This window comes from Carlito syrichta, unplaced genomic scaffold (assembly GCF_000164805.1).
Source record: "Carlito syrichta isolate Samal-C Ts95f unplaced genomic scaffold, Tarsius_syrichta-2.0.1 Scaffold305770, whole genome shotgun sequence".
NCBI lineage: Eukaryota > Metazoa > Chordata > Mammalia > Primates > Tarsiidae > Carlito > Carlito syrichta.
In genome coordinates, this window is record NW_007249866.1 from 337703 (window position 1) to 353746 (window position 16044).

The window sequence follows — 16044 nt, forward strand, 5'->3', positions numbered from 1 at the left end:
ATGTTTTCAGTATATTGTTTTACTCTGTGTTAATTATATTCTCTTTTTAATGTATGTTTCTTGATTATATTAATTGCATTGTCTTTCACAATGTTTTGTGTTTTACCAGAAATTATATCAAAATGAAGTTATCAGTTTGTAGTATTGTTCTTAATATACTTTTCAATTTATAGATCCTTTTCTTCTTCTTTCTTAAGGTTTATTTTGTTGTTCTCTTTCTAATATCTGTAGGTGAATGTGTAGTATTGTTCTTAATATACTTTTCAATTTATAGATCCTTTTCTTCTTTCTTAAGGTTTATTTTGTTGTTCTCTTTCTAATATCTGTAGGTGAATGTTTAGTTATTCTTCTACTTCCGTTATTATTACTTGATTAAAAAATTATGTTTCTGTCTTAAAATATCTGTATCTAGCTCATAGATTTTATGTTGTCTTAGTTTTCATATGCATTTGGTATTTGAAGAGAAACACTTGAAAGTAGAGTTAACTATAAGATTTCTTTTTAAATTTATGTAACTTGTCATTTTTGTTCATATCTTAGGTTTTGTTTTTTATTTATTTTTTTTCAGAAAGCAGGATTTATTGAGAGGACAGAAAAGCTCCCACAGTGGGAGGGGACCTAAAGGGGTTGGTTGCCCAATGTCCAAATAAGTATCTTGTAAATTTTGCTATTTAATTTTCTTTCTTTCCCTTCCTTCCTTCCTTCCTTCCTTCCTTCCTTCCTTCCTTCCTTCCTTCCTTCCTTCCTTCCTTTCTGGCATTCTCGCTTTTGCTATGTTTTTTTGTTTCTTTTTTTTTATTTTTTGAGTCAGGGTTCTGTCACCCATTCTGGAGTGTAGTGGCACAATCACACTGTCATGGCTCATTGCAGTCTCAACCTCCCAGGTTCAGACAATCCTTCCACCTAAACCTCCCAAGTAGCTAAGACTACAGGTGCACACCATCACACTGGGGTAATTTTTGAATTTAATTTAATTTTTTGTAGAAACGAGGTTTTGATACATTGTCTAGGCTGGTATCCTATGTTGCCTGAGATGATCTAGAACTTCTGGGCTCAAGCAATCCTTCTGCCTTAGACCCCAAAGTGCTAGGATTACGGTGTGAACCATCATGCCTAGCCACTATTTGATACTCTTTGTGGCTTATTACATGCTCAACTTCTATAAATGTACAATGAGTGTTAATAGAAAAATTATACTTTCTGCCTGAAGGGCACTTTATTCAACTCATACACCTGAAATATCAACATGTTAATCAAGATAATTAAATCTATTATAATTTAATTCATGGTTTTATTACTTGATCTATCAATAACTGAGCAAGTTCTTATAAAGTATTGAATTATTACTGTGTTGCAATGATTTTAATGCATTATTTCTATTGCTTTCATATTTTGTTGCTAGATTGTTTTCTGAAGACTGTGTGGGTAGTATGATTTCTGCACATGAAAATATTTGTGATCGTATTGTGGAAATGATTATTTGTCTAAGGCTAAAGTTATTGGATTACAAACTTTTCCCACGGAAATCTTTAGTTGACTGATCTTTGCTATTGTAAGTTGTAATTTATTTCTACATTAGGATGGTTGATTATTCTTGCCTTTTAATGTATTTTCCACACTACGGAGACATTTCAATATTTCTGAGTATCTTAAACCCATTTCTAGTTTCATCTCTCTCCTCAATCCTATAGTCTTCGAACTGCTCTTCAGCTGTGACCCTGCAGTAAGGCCCAGCACTTGTTCTAGTCAGGGATGATCACAATGGCAGTGGTTTCCCAATGCAGCCACACCCTCTAAGTCAAAGTTGATATATTATATGTGCAACATATCGATGGGAACAAAGCAGGAGAAATTTTAGTTTTCCATTTCCTATAGAACCAATACATTCTACTGTGATGGTAAAGTGTCAACTTGACTAGATTATATGACATCTGGATAGCTAGCAAAGCATTACTTCAGGTTATGTCTGTGAGAGTGTTTCCAGAGGAGATTGGTATTTGAACCAGTGATCCGAGTAAGAAAGATCTTACTTATGAACCCTCACCCAGTGTGGGTAGCCATCATATAATTGGCTAAGGACCCTCATAGGACAAAAAAGCCGAGGAAAAGCAATTTCCTTTCTTTCACTTTCTTTCTGTACTCTGGAACTGGAATATCTTTCTTGTCCTGTCCTTGGACATCAGAACTCCAAGTTCTCTGCCCTTTAAGCTCTGGAACCTGTAACAGCAGACCCCTAATTTCTTTAGTCTTTAGCCTCAGACTGAGAATCACACCATGAGCTTACCTGGTTCTGAAGCCTTTGGACTTGGACTTAGTCATGCTACAGGCTTCTTTGGATTTCTAGCTTGCAGATGGCCTGTCATGAGACTTCTCAGCCTCTACAATCTCATGAGCCAATTCCCCTAATATGTCCTCTCTCATATACCTGTGTGTGTGTGTGTGTGTGTGTGTGTATATACATATATTATATAATTGGTTCTGTCTCTTCACAGATCCCTGACTGATACAACCACAATAGATCAATATATGCTAAAAAAATTCATGTTGTTGCATCTCTATTAATTGAAAGCCATTCCTTTTGAGAAAAGGAATATTTTGGGGGAGTCAAATTTACATTCCCAGTAAGAAAGGTATTGTTGGAATACATTAAAACACTAAAAATGAATTGTGTCCTCTTGGTACCAAAAGACTGCATTAAGGATAAAATAATTTTATAAATGTATGTTAAAACTATGGTGGGCCATGGCAACTCTTCTATGGGCTCCATAAAAAACCAAGCAATGATATAAGAAGAATATGTAAGATAGTAGAAACCCCTTGAGTAACAATATTGTTCCTTTTTCAACCTAGTGATACAAAGAACAAAGACTCCTTTGATCTTTCCTTTCTGACCTGGAGAGTTCTTTACACCATGCAGGATGCACTGCCCGCTTAACTTTAATATCTACTTCAAGAAAAACAAAAAAGAATCAGAAAACTTCATCTGCTCCCTTGTCTCTATGTCTGGCGTATTTTATTTGCATCACTTTGTGATGATTTGATAACAAATCAAAGGGAAAATATCTTAACACTAAATGTTGTGAATATTGACAATTTTCAAAGTAGTGCCATTATATTATTATATATGGATGACATTCCTTACACGTTTATTTTCTGACTGATTGAGTCAAAAGACAGGGCTTCTAGTGCTGGCTCTGTCAAAAAGTACACATATGAACTTGAGAAATTGAAGTGATTTTCTGAGCCAATTTTCTGGGCTGAAAAATCAAAAACATTTGAAATATTGAATAGTATTAATTCTTAATTTCATATATAAATGCTATATATGTATCATGTAATTATAATTTTAATATATAGCTACTGAACTTATTTCAGAAGCCAATGATATAAATATAAGCATATTGAGAGCTCAGATGTTTTAGAGTCTGATTGTTATGATTTCTTTTCCAAAAAAATGCAAAAATGTAAGTTTGTTATTTAAAAATACTTACTAAATATAAGAAATGGAAATATTCCTCATGACCTTTCCTTACTTTCTAGAGATAAATATTATCATTATATATATAATAAATAAATCATTAGATTGTTTCTATTATAGCCTTTTTGTGAGCCATCTTTTTAAATGAAATACTTAGAGAAAAATGCTATAAAAGAAACCAAGAGACAATTTTCTTTCTTAATAACTTTGACGTTTCTATAAAGTTATACATCATATAGTTCAGATATATGTGATTTCTATGTTTTGTAAAATTTTATGATAAATTATATATTTTTGGTAATCTGTTCTCTGTTACTAAATTTATTTCTTCATAAATGTGTACAATATATAATATTAAATTTTTAAATAGGTGTCTTTAGTTTTTAAAAATTACTGCAAAGTATATGTAATATATCTTCAACTACCTAGTGGGTACAGCACAGGTAAGTATGGCCTTGGTTAATTACATTGATCCATCAAAAGTGATGATTACTAAAGTTTGTCAGCAAACTTTGCTTCCTGTAGATTCTTCTGAATAAATTTTGAGTGGGAAACCTTTACGATTGCCTCAACCACAAGAATCCTTTCAGAAATATACTGACCAGCAGTACTCTGGATTGAGAATGCAAACATATTTATCTGTTAAAATATATGTGGTAAATAATTAATTTAAAATTCTATTTTAAGTATTTGAATAATTTCAAATCATAACAAAGCTATGATACAACATTTGTGAAGGACATTTTAACTTTACAAACATCTCCAATTTAATCCCACAGTAGAGACCACTTCATTCTCTCTGCCCAGTTATCCTGTCCTTCTTTAAAGAATATTCTATCTCTTCTTGAATCTCCATTAAGCTACTCTATCTACCTTGAAAACACTCTTTCCCAGTTCTTCCACACTGACAAAGTAGAAGACAGCTTCACTCTCTTCAAAGTAGAGAGCATCACTCTCATCTACTTTGAATTAACTTTCGTTATACACATAAGTTACAAATTAAAAATAAAGTCAAAATTCTAATAAAATTCAAATGTAAAATATTAATGTAATGATGGATGATGTTTTGCTGAAACTACATCACAGTTTGCAAGGGACTTATCATTTCAGTTTCATTTCATCATAGCCTACTATTTTACAGTGTGTCATATGCTGCCTTGGCTCCTTGCCACCTCTGTTTGATTTTTTTGCAAAACTTTTATTTGCAGTGTTGAGTTGTTGTTCAGTCTTCCCTCACATACACAACTCACCTCAGGTATTTACTGCAGGGTCAGTGATGATTAAATTAGCACTGAAAAATCCCAATGTACTTGAAAATAAACATGTTAACATAAACACTGATATCTATTATGAGGTTGTTAATTAACTGATACATAATATGTTTATATATTTAAGTATTATCACTTACATTGATAAACAATTATAAATATATAAATAAAAATCTCCATTTATCTAATCATAAAGATACTATATCATATTTACTTCCCTCATGCTTTACCACTGTTAGTGTAACTGTAATAACATTGTCATCTATTTGATTCTAGAATTTGTTATCTTTTTAAATTAGGCAATATGTAATTGGTACCTATTTTCTGAATTATTACCAGGACTTAAAAATTCAGATGTTTCTATTGCCAAAAGGTCAGAAAAAAATTCTTAGCTTTATCCTGATTCCGCAACTGATTTGAATCATATTATTATTTTATATATGAAATATTTATAAATTATTGGTATTTCAAACTAAAATAGGTCTTTAAAAGTATTGATTTCCACCATCTTGTTCTACAGATGAGAAAGGTGCAACGGTTTGCCTTTGATGATGCATGTAATTAACTGTTGGCAAACGAGAAGGCAATGTCCCTGTCTCCTATGTCTGTTTTATTATGCATGTGAACCACAATAGACAATGAAGTAATTCAAGCAAGTAACAAACCTTTATATGACTTGAGATTTTTAAAAAAATCTTTTGATTTCTTATTGTCAAAAATGTGATGCTATTTGTGTTAAGCTGTACCCACATGCTATTGGTATTTTCACTGTAATGAGAACTACTGAGACAGTACATGTCATCTAGATTTAAAATTCACCTTTAAATATTGTACTTTATACTGAATATTAAGATTGCACTGACTATTTCCAAAAGAACTGGCCCATATAAGATAAATTTTTATCATGATTTTTTTCATAGTACTTCTCTTTGGTAGAAGTGGGAGGAAAACCATATAATTAAATTATTTGAAATCTAGAACATAAATACAAAAGTAAGTGATAAAAATAGATTAAGAAGGGATTCACCTAAGAATGTGTTTGTTTGGCCGGCCAAACTCTAAATATCTACCTTTATGTAAAATAAAGCATTTTTTAGGTTATTGGTTTACTGATAAGATCAACTGACTGTTTGCTAATATCATAAAGAAGCAGATATCTGAAAGACTTGAACAGAAAATAATTGATGCAAAGTTGTATTTTAGCCACACATAACATGTTAATCTAGTTTCCAGAAAATGTCTTATAGCTGCTCAAAATTGTATTGCACAAATTTATTTGTTATACAATATAAAACGAGACTATCCATTTCCCCCCCTCCTGTCTGTTTTTTCTATAACAAGGTCAACTGCAAAAGAATAGTAAGCTGTTAGTGTGCCTGCCAAGTTTTAATTGAAATGTTGTGATAAATTTCACTGCCAGGTCAGATGTTATTTTCTGGTTAAGGAGGGTCAAGTTGGTCTCTTAAAGAACCACTTTTGATTTTTATAGTGTCCAGTGATTTGTTCCTGGAAGTTGATTTACCACAGAGCTGACCTCCGTCCTCTCAGTTGACCTTTGCCAGCATTGTCAAGTCTCCAGTTCACCTATGGCCACTGGGAGAAAAAAGTATTTTATTAAACTAGGCTTCTCATTTTATTAGTGTGAAAATAGGCCCTTCCTAATCGATAGGACAGGAAGCATTCACTTTATTGCTTTAGACCAGTGACTAAAGGTCATTTAACACACAAAAAATGAGGCACATAACAAAAACAACAGTGAATATTTGACGAGTCAGCATAAATTACTTGGTTAAAGTTATTTGTAAAAGTCTACCTTCTTGAATATATGCTTTAGGCTAACAAAAATATTAAAATTGTTGAAATTTAGAACAACTATATTTTGGACAATAATCTTTACAAATAATTCATTTTAAATTACACTTTTGATTTGAGTTTTGAATATATCCATCTCAAGTTTCTGCATTAGGATTTAAATAATGCTGATGTTTATTAAAAAATACAGTTTCTTTTTCTTTTTTTTTTTTTTTTTTGAGTTGGAGTCTCACTCTGTCGCCCAGACTAGAGTGCAGTGGCCGCTCCCGGCCACCGCAGCCTCGACCTGCTGGGCTCCCGCGATCCTTCCGCCTCAGCCTTCCAAGTAGCCGGAATTACAGGCATGTGCTACCACGCCCGACTGGTTTTTTTATTTATTGTAGAGATGAGTTCTCGCTGCCCAGGCGGGTCTCGAACCCTCAGGATCAGGCAATCCACTCACCTCAGCATCCCAAAGGTGCGGGATTACAGGCTGAGCCACCGAACCCGGCACAGTTTCTATTCCAGTAGTTCAAAATGCTTTATTATTATAAATACCACAAGATGTTTTTAAAGAGTCAGTGAATTTTGGAGAGTGTTATTCAACGGCATAGTTAGAGAAACAAAGAAGAAAATGACAATAACTTTGTATTTCATTGATGAAAATATTATGGAGGCGACATTAGGAAGCAAGGAAAGTGTCCTCACCTTTGTCTTGCTGAGCAATGTTCAAGATTGATATACTAGGTATAATCACTCAGAATCATCTACTTTAATCATATAGACTGACTCTATGAGACCTACAAGGTTCCATTGTTTGATTTCAAACATATGTCTTGAGCATCTTTGTACCGAAGTAACATTTCAATTTTTTTCAACACTTGAAAACTCACTTATATTACCTGAATAGCACCTTTACTTTTACCATTTTAAGGCACGTTATTTAGGTGATTTTTATGATATACAAATGTCCACCAAATGCTAATGTAATGACCATTTTTCATCTACATTTCTAATGTCTTACCAATATTGCTTGACTTGTTTTATTATAAAATTATGTATACCTATACACTGTAGTCGACTTGACAACAACAAAGGATGATTGAGGTATATATAAATGCAGCCTCTTTAAAGAGTGAATAGGAGTTACCAGTAAGAAATATAGACATTTCAAAAAACTTACTTAAAGCTTATGATTGTTCTTAAGCAAGTGATGGCAATAACTTCAAAATACCTTTTAGAATCTGGAGTTGAGAATTATTACTTCTAAATTTAAAATTGCATGAGCCAAAGTACACAAAAATATAAAGCACAATGTGTGTTGTTATTTTTATTGTTTCTTGGTGGATCTTATTTAGGATACTTACTAAGCTAAATGTAATGGTTCTTTCATTACCCTAGAACTGCAGTGTGTGCACTTCAATGCTCTTGTTATTTATGTAAATTATTGGCAGTCATAAAAACTCAGAAAAGTTTACTATTCAAGAGTATAGTGGTGAATAGAGTGCTGTGTCAGACTAATCTTTTTATTATGAAAGGTAAACAAGAAATTTGTAAAATAAAGGAACAGGATTTTACAATCAGTGTCTAGGTTCTTCAGCAATAATCAGTTTCTGAGCCTTCAAATATGCACGTTCATTTTGATTAATTTTCATAAATGTATATAAAATTTTAAAAATAGATTTTGTTGGTCTACATGAGAACACACAAGTAGAATTAATCAATGTTTCATTTGTTCACCCGGTTATTTAAGCATAATGTTATTACAGCTCTGGAGTATGTGAGGGGAGAGACCATGACAGTGAACAAGATGGCCTCAGGTTTGCTTTCTTTCAGACTGGGCTGGAGAGTCAGAGAAATAGAGATTAGGACCTGATTTCAGAGCTTTGGAGTATTCTTACCTTAGGTGACAGGGTATTTATTGGTGGAAAATGTGACTTGCTTGCCTGCCCAGACTTACCAAATCAGCTATAACTTAGCCCACTCTGTGTTAATTGCTTTAAATAGCCAGTTATCTCAAAAGTAAGTAATTTATTTCAAATGGCTACCCAAACCAGTATGTATTGAAAGTCTACTTTGTACTGAGCACTATGCTGAGTGAACATACTGCATTTTTTAGTGCTCACAACAGTGATAAAAGGAGGGTATGAATATTTTTATTTTACGTATAAAAAAACTAAGTTCTAGAAGTTTAACTCACCTAAGGCCACCCAGGTGACAAGAAGCAAACCTGGTATACCTAATCATATCATAAATTCTACATGACTTTCCCTAGGACACACAAATCTACTCAATCACCTCCATGTCCTGCAATTATGCGGACATGAATTCTATGACACAATCTTCTCTGAGCTTGACATAATTATTTGTGCTCCTCCACTCCATTTAACTATTTTTTAGTTGACTTTTATTAGTAATCAATGAAAATAGGAATGAAAAAGGCAAAAACAAAAGTATATACACATGTCTATAGATATATACATATATTTTTGTTAAATCCTTCTTTTGTGCTATTTTGTGCTGAAATCCTCCTTTTGTGCTATTACCTCCCAAGGTAGATCGGAAAGATCAATGATTATTTTGTAAAATATATCTCATGTTTTATTTAATTCATATTTATTTATTAAAAGACCTATAAGCAATGTACTTTCATATTTTCACCTGTCTTTATGTACTTTGGCTTATAAATTAATGAATTACTACTTGAGAGCATGTCTCTTTTTTATATTTGATGTTTGACAGATGCCACCTGTTTCCAGAAGACAGGTTGTTTGTTGTTATTAGGGCGCAATACAGAATATAGAGTGTATAAACACAGTTGTTGGAGTATAATTACTTGAGCTCTTTATGGAGGTAGCTCATCTCACAGTACAATGCTCAACAGGACAAAAAGTCAGACCAACTGTCTTTTATAGCATCAGCTGCCACACTGAGTTTGGTGTTTTGCCACCGACACCAAGTCTTTTTTTTTTTTTTTTTTTAATCAGGTAATTAACAGTAATGATGTCTTGCTACTTGGCTTTGTTTCAGAACCAAGGATTCTTCTTTGCAGATTTGGGTGGACTCCTAGGCTCAGGCCCATGGCCTGAATGTCATAAGAACCAGCAGGCAATTCTAGGCTTAATTATCTCCCTGTTTTGTTCTTTACATTGGGCAATAAACATCCAGTCTAAAGGCAATTTGTAGGAGAAGGAGAGAGAAAAGGGAGGGAGAGCTTCCGCTCACAGCAATGCATCCATCAAATAAACTAACTTAAAAATGTTTTGACCTTGAGTTCTTAAACATTATTGTAATTCCCCATCTTATAAGGAAAAGCATTTTAAAGAAAGTTATTCAAATAAAACACAATCCTACAGATAGACAGTCTGTTTATGAAATATGAGGGAATTCAATTACCCATGAATGGATGAATGGCTTTTTTTTCCCTCTCTTTGTCTGGTCATCATTGTTACTGTGGATTTCTTTAACAAAAGATATCAAAATAAACAGAAATGTCTTCGATGAACTGTGAGCCTGCAGTTAAGTGGCATATGTATAGGAGTGTGCCTTTCTGGGATGCATTTAGTATAGGTATGATTTTTTTAATGGTACATTATTGAATTTTTTAGCAATGTCACATTAAAAAAAGAAGAAATTACTGCATAAGAATAAGCAAGGCTCTAGAAAATTACCACATGTAGCTTTTAATTTTTTTTCCCAAAAAGCAGGGATATACATTATTAGAAGTCTTAAATGAAATTTGAAATAATTTTGGTTAAATGCTGTAAATTACAGATAAATTTATAAAGAAATAATGCATTTATTTTAGAACTTATAATTTTTGAATCTCATTTACTAAATCGATTTATGACTTTTTTGATATGGAAAGCACATTTTAAAATAAGCTTTAATATGAAATATTTACTAGTTACTTTCAGTGATTATTAGTGATATGTGGCATATTTTAAATACCAAAATCTTAAAATTATGGAGTTTATTGCATTAATTCTAAGCCATAATATTATTACCTATATTGTTTTTGCTAGATAGGTCTCAGGGATAAATAATCAAACATTAAAAATAAGTTTTGCTCATTGTATGAATCATTTATTTATTCTATAAAGTATTTTATATTTTTGTCTCTTTTCCACTTAATAGAATATCTGAATTAAATACTAGTCTCTGCATATATCACACCAAAAGCTCCAGTAAATAGTTCAAACACAAACGTACTGTTTTTGGAAGAAATTTTGCATGAAGTAAATTCAGTCTTGTACTGCATGGATCCTTGAAAATGTTCACACTTGCTACAAATGTTCTTCAGATTTCACACTTGTTACAAATGTTCTTCAGATTTTCATGAATGAGATATGTCTTATAAAGATTATGCATGGCTTTCTCTCCAATAAAAAGCAAAGAAACTACCGCTTTCCTTTGGCATTCAAGTAGTCTTTTCCATTTATAACTACATTTAAAAAAATAAATTTTACAATTAATTTATTCAATTTTTACATGCAGATAGAAAAGTAAGAATTTTAGATGTTAAACAGTATCTTATTTATTAAATTCAAACTATCAGAAGTATCACACTGTCACTGCATTTATAATTTACCAGGCTATAGTAAGACCACTAGGAACATTTACATTTGAAAAGAGTTCAAATTATTTTTCCACTAAATTTACTAATTATTGAGTTAGCATGTTTAAAATTGATTTTACTGAAAGAAGAAAGGAATAGATTGATTGTTCAAATGACAGAGTGCATGGAAATATATAGTTTATAGTAGTAGTAATTTTGAGAACTCCTACAAAACTGATATGATATTGACAATCTACTCGAATTTGTCTGTTGAACTCTTGAAATATATTTGTCTTCTTTCTCTTTTAATAGAAAAAATTTCTGTAATCTCAAAGGTTTATAGAGGAAACAAAAACTACTTCACACCATTTTTTCATATTTTTAGTATACATATAACAAACATAAAAAGTTTTAACTAAACTGGCACTTAAATCATAGCTATTTTATTATTATTGTTTCACAATGATTATTATTATTTTGTTTGGATAACGAGAAGCATTATAATGATTATCTTTGAAACTGTATTGTCAACTGAAAAAGATAGTTTTACAACTGAAAAGAATAATTGTGATTATTACCTCTTGGGAAACAACATCAACACCACTGTGGGTCTTAATGAAAGTTCGAAAGAAAAAAGGTAACTGCTCTAGTCTTTGGACCCATCCACTTTTCTTTTAATTGACGTGCTCTGAGCAGAGTTAATTTTCTGTAATCTAAACAACAAAACAATACCAGAGTGGTGAATGATATGATAAAATTTAAACTAAGAACCTATAATACACTCTGCAAATGCAAGAAAGAGGTTGCTAAAATCATTTTCTCCTTAGGACACCTTTTCCTAGCAACAAAATGTCTTGGCAATCAAATGTTCAGTGAAACAATAACAGCAGTCACATCAGCTGGGTTTTTGTTTGTTTAACTCAATTCTGCAAGATGGAACTATGTAATCATGGACTTAGTGACTTCATTTGAACCTCCATAGGCACAGATTTTGTTGATTTGAACAGTAAAAGTAGGTTCATACACACCAAAGCCCATATTTACACTACCATTTCAGTAATTTTTAAACTGGAATTTAATTTTAAACTTGAATACAAACCAGAATCAGAGAAAATTTATGCAATCGAGTTTTAGGTGAGGATAAAATTGTGAAACTTAATGAAGACAATGTACAAATCCTTGATGATTAACAGATATTACGCAGATGATCTGAGCATTGTTTGGGGTTGGTTTTTGTTGGTGTGGGTTTTGTATTTGTTTTTGTTTTTGTTTGTATTTCAATACCAAATTACTTTAACATTTTCTTCACAAACAATGAAAGGAAAAAGAAGTAGTAATAATAATAATGATGATTCATTTTGACCATCTTATTACTTTTCTCTTATTCATCTGGGAGCTACAGTAGAGTTGTAACCATCCCGTAAATACTTATTTAGCAAACGGAAACAGAATATATTTTCCTTCAGACTCTCTGCATTGATATATTGAAATAGCAGGGAAGAAAAAAAAGGGCCCATAATGCTTCATTAGTTAATTGTGCAGAGTACAGCTCTTTAGGGGTAAACAAGTGAAGGACATTTGCTGAATGGCCCATCCTCGTCATGCATATTATGGCCTAATGATGCTAGTAATGGTAGGAGGCTCCTGGAGAGTCATCTGTCAAATTAGCACATTGAATTATTTATTGCCTCAGAGTAAAATTGTTGAAAGGTAGCAGCTGAGACATGGTTTTTATAAATCTGAAATTCAGGAAAAAAAAAAAAGAAAACTAATACAGTTACATTGAGGGTACATCCACTTTTTTAATATTTGTATTTATGAAACCTTATGAATAAGGTCCACCCTTATTGGGTAAACAGGCTAAGTGTATTTCTACCTTTAAATCTGCTTGGGTGTGTGTGTGTGTGTGTGTGTGTGTGTGTGTGTGTGTGTACGCGCGCATGCATATGGTGTCCTGAGTGTTTCATGTCGCCAGTCATAATGTAATAACCTAAAATTCAAGTTATTTGTTATTTTAAGTCTTCATAGCTCATTTCAACTACATCACCTATATAAAACTTAAGACAAAATGTCAGTCTTTACTATGCTTTGTGCCCAGAAACAAACACAGAGAAGATGGTTCTTGATTTCCTGTTCTTGTGACAGTTTGTATTTTTCTTTCAGCACAAAATTGTCTAAGATAGAAAGTCTACCATCCTGGGACTTAGAAAAAGAGACAAATCTGTACTGAACTCTTTATAAAACCAAAGTATAATAGTAAGCATAAACTCAGAGGAATCTAAGCATTGGAAGGCCTGAGTAGGCTAATATATTTAAGATCTTCCAAAAAAAAAGTACTTCTTTTTTTTCAGTATTTATTTAGTAAATATAAGCAGAATTTGTTTTTTCTATTTATAAATATTATAAATATAAATAAGTTAACATACCAATTTCTTCCATTGGCAAATAAAGAGTCAATTTTCTGAAGGAAATTTTTAAAAGAACAAAACAATACAAAAAATAAAAAAACAAAGCAGTTGACCAATTCTCTGTGGCTCGTATTGCCTCTTTATCTGCTATCTTAAAATTCTTATTCTAAATAGATAACTAACTTGGGAAGACTTAAAATTGTGATTATAAAATAGATCACGTGATTTCTTTCTAAAAAATTTATTATAAAGATATGGGGTGCAATTCAGGGTTAGGTATATAAACATTGATCATGCAGGTACTCTTGTTGATGAGGTATGCCTCTCCCTCCCCTAGCAGTTTCCCTCAACCAGATCACGTGATTTCAAATAAGCAAATTATTTGGTCTCAAAGTAGCAATTGAATGAATTTCTCAAAAACACTAAATTTGAATCTCTATGAGTTACTGAGAATATACATTTGTATGTTTGTATCCATTTCGTCAGAAACAGCTCCAAATAATGCTAGTGCTCTTTTGAGATGCAGAAACTGGCACCTGGTGACTTCTGGGGTGGCTGGTCTCTAATTGAGTGATGGATTATGAAGAAACTAGCATTGGATCAGGATCTTGAAGTGTGAATGGGCTTTCAATACAAAGAGAGAAAAACATAAAGTTATATTGGAGGAAAAGCAGTCAGGAAGAGGATATTGGGGGCAATATAAAGAAAATTAGTCCCCAAATCAAGTTCCATAAGATAACGGAACTCTCGAATGTTGCATTAAGGAGCATACACTTTTTTTTATAATAAAAATGTTTTAGACAGACATAGGATAATTAATTCTGCAAAAGAGTCTTTAAAAAAAATTAAGTGATGCTATGTATAGGAAAGCAATATGTACGTTCTAAAATACCATATACAGTTTAGTTTTCATCATTATCACCGCCACAAATGTCAGGTCACATTGGAAGGGTGATGACAGAGAAGAGGAAAAGTAAGTTAAGTGCGCTCCATCCTGGAAGAACTGTGAAGCTAATAATCAACTAAAAACTAGGGAGAGGATACAATTTTACAATGAAAAAAATAATAAACTCCATCATTAACATTTTTCTTTGAAGTTATGTGTGAGATAGTCAAGCCAAAATGCCTGTAAATTTGTTAACAAGTAGAAATGTAGCTCAAAGAGAAATGAGCTAAAAATTTACAGGTAAAAAATGGAAATTTTCATATGACTAGTAAGTGATAAGAAAAGTTAAACTGATCATTTGGTGCGATTTGGCCAATGCAAAAGTTATTTGCCTACCTATTTTACTTTCTTTTTGTAACCTGGGCATCATATTGAGCCAGTACTATTTTTATTTCCACATCAATTTTCTCATTAAGGTCTTATTTTTCCTACTGCTATTGCCATTTTGATTATTTTTCTTTCAGCTACCCTTTCCTAGTTTCTTTCATATGTACTTTTATTTTCTGTCTTTATTATTTTTTCTATTTGTCTTTTAAATTCTTCACTGAAATGAGAAAATGCTGACTAGATGTTTCAGAACCTGAAGCATTTTATATAAATTATCCAATTTAATTTAAACAAAAAATATGGGACAACTGTAATTCTCAGTTTGTGGCAGATCAGACTGGCCCTCCACAAAGTTAAAGACCCTGCCCAATCACACTGCTGATGACATCAGGTCTTTGTAATTCCAAAGTTTTGATTCTGCGCTTTTGTTCTACATCACGTAGCCTCCTGCATAGACAATATCTCAGCTTTCTACCTTCGTTTCTGGTAACTATTCTTAATCTTTGCTCCTATTTCATTTTTTCTTCTCAGTCACCTCTCTCTTCCAGTTATCACTCTTCCTCATCCTGCTGTTCTATGTATTTAAATTCTTTCCTCATCTTTCCTTAAGCTCATCAACTCACACACCATTCGATTATATCAACTCACTAATATTTAAAACATTTTTACTTTTAAAATTAACAGTTAAGTTGTAAGCGGTCTCAAATAAACCCTCCTTTTGATACTCAAAAGATGCAGTTGAAATCTCTTGCTTATGTTACAAAAAGGCCACTCTGTGACAACAGAATGCAAAAGTGTAATTACAGAGAAATCACTCACAGTTTTCTACTCTGATGAATACGTTTTAAATTGTAGTGTTATCAGTTTTATCCATGTACAAGTGCTATATGGTCAACAGTGTGATTCAAAGATGAATTTTTTTCAGATAGGACTGCTTCAAGCAATCTTAATCTTTAAAAAATCATGCTAATCTTTTTCTTTTTAGAACATTTATCTATTATAAATACAACGTAATAATTGAGTCTGATTGAGACAGGATATCAACTGAGGCTTACTTGACAATTAATAAAAGCTGAAGGTCCTCTATCGTATCCCCCAAAAACTGTGTGACCCCTGGAATAGGGAATGGTGGCAGCCTAGTATGGGAGAAGGTCACATTGAATTCACTCTGGAGGATAACGAAAATAATGTCATATCTAGGGGTGTTGTCAGAATAAATGTAGAGAGGTATGGTAGACAAATTTAGGTTTTGTTTTTAACGTATGTTA

The 16044-nt window shown here is 32.3% G+C and overlaps 1 long non-coding RNA gene across 1 annotated transcript in view; it reads right to left on the bottom strand.

Moving 5' to 3' along the window:
- Positions 1-15490, bottom strand: part of LOC110596024 — a 29549-nt gene extending 14059 nt beyond the window's left edge. Inside the window, exons 1-3 of the long non-coding RNA XR_002482213.1 lie at positions 15446-15490; positions 13522-13556; positions 11674-11706 (exon numbers count right to left, since the gene is read on the bottom strand). This is a non-coding gene — a long non-coding RNA (uncharacterized LOC110596024). The remainder of the gene's footprint in view (positions 1-11673; positions 11707-13521; positions 13557-15445) is intronic.
- Positions 15491-16044: the final 554 nt, after the last annotated feature.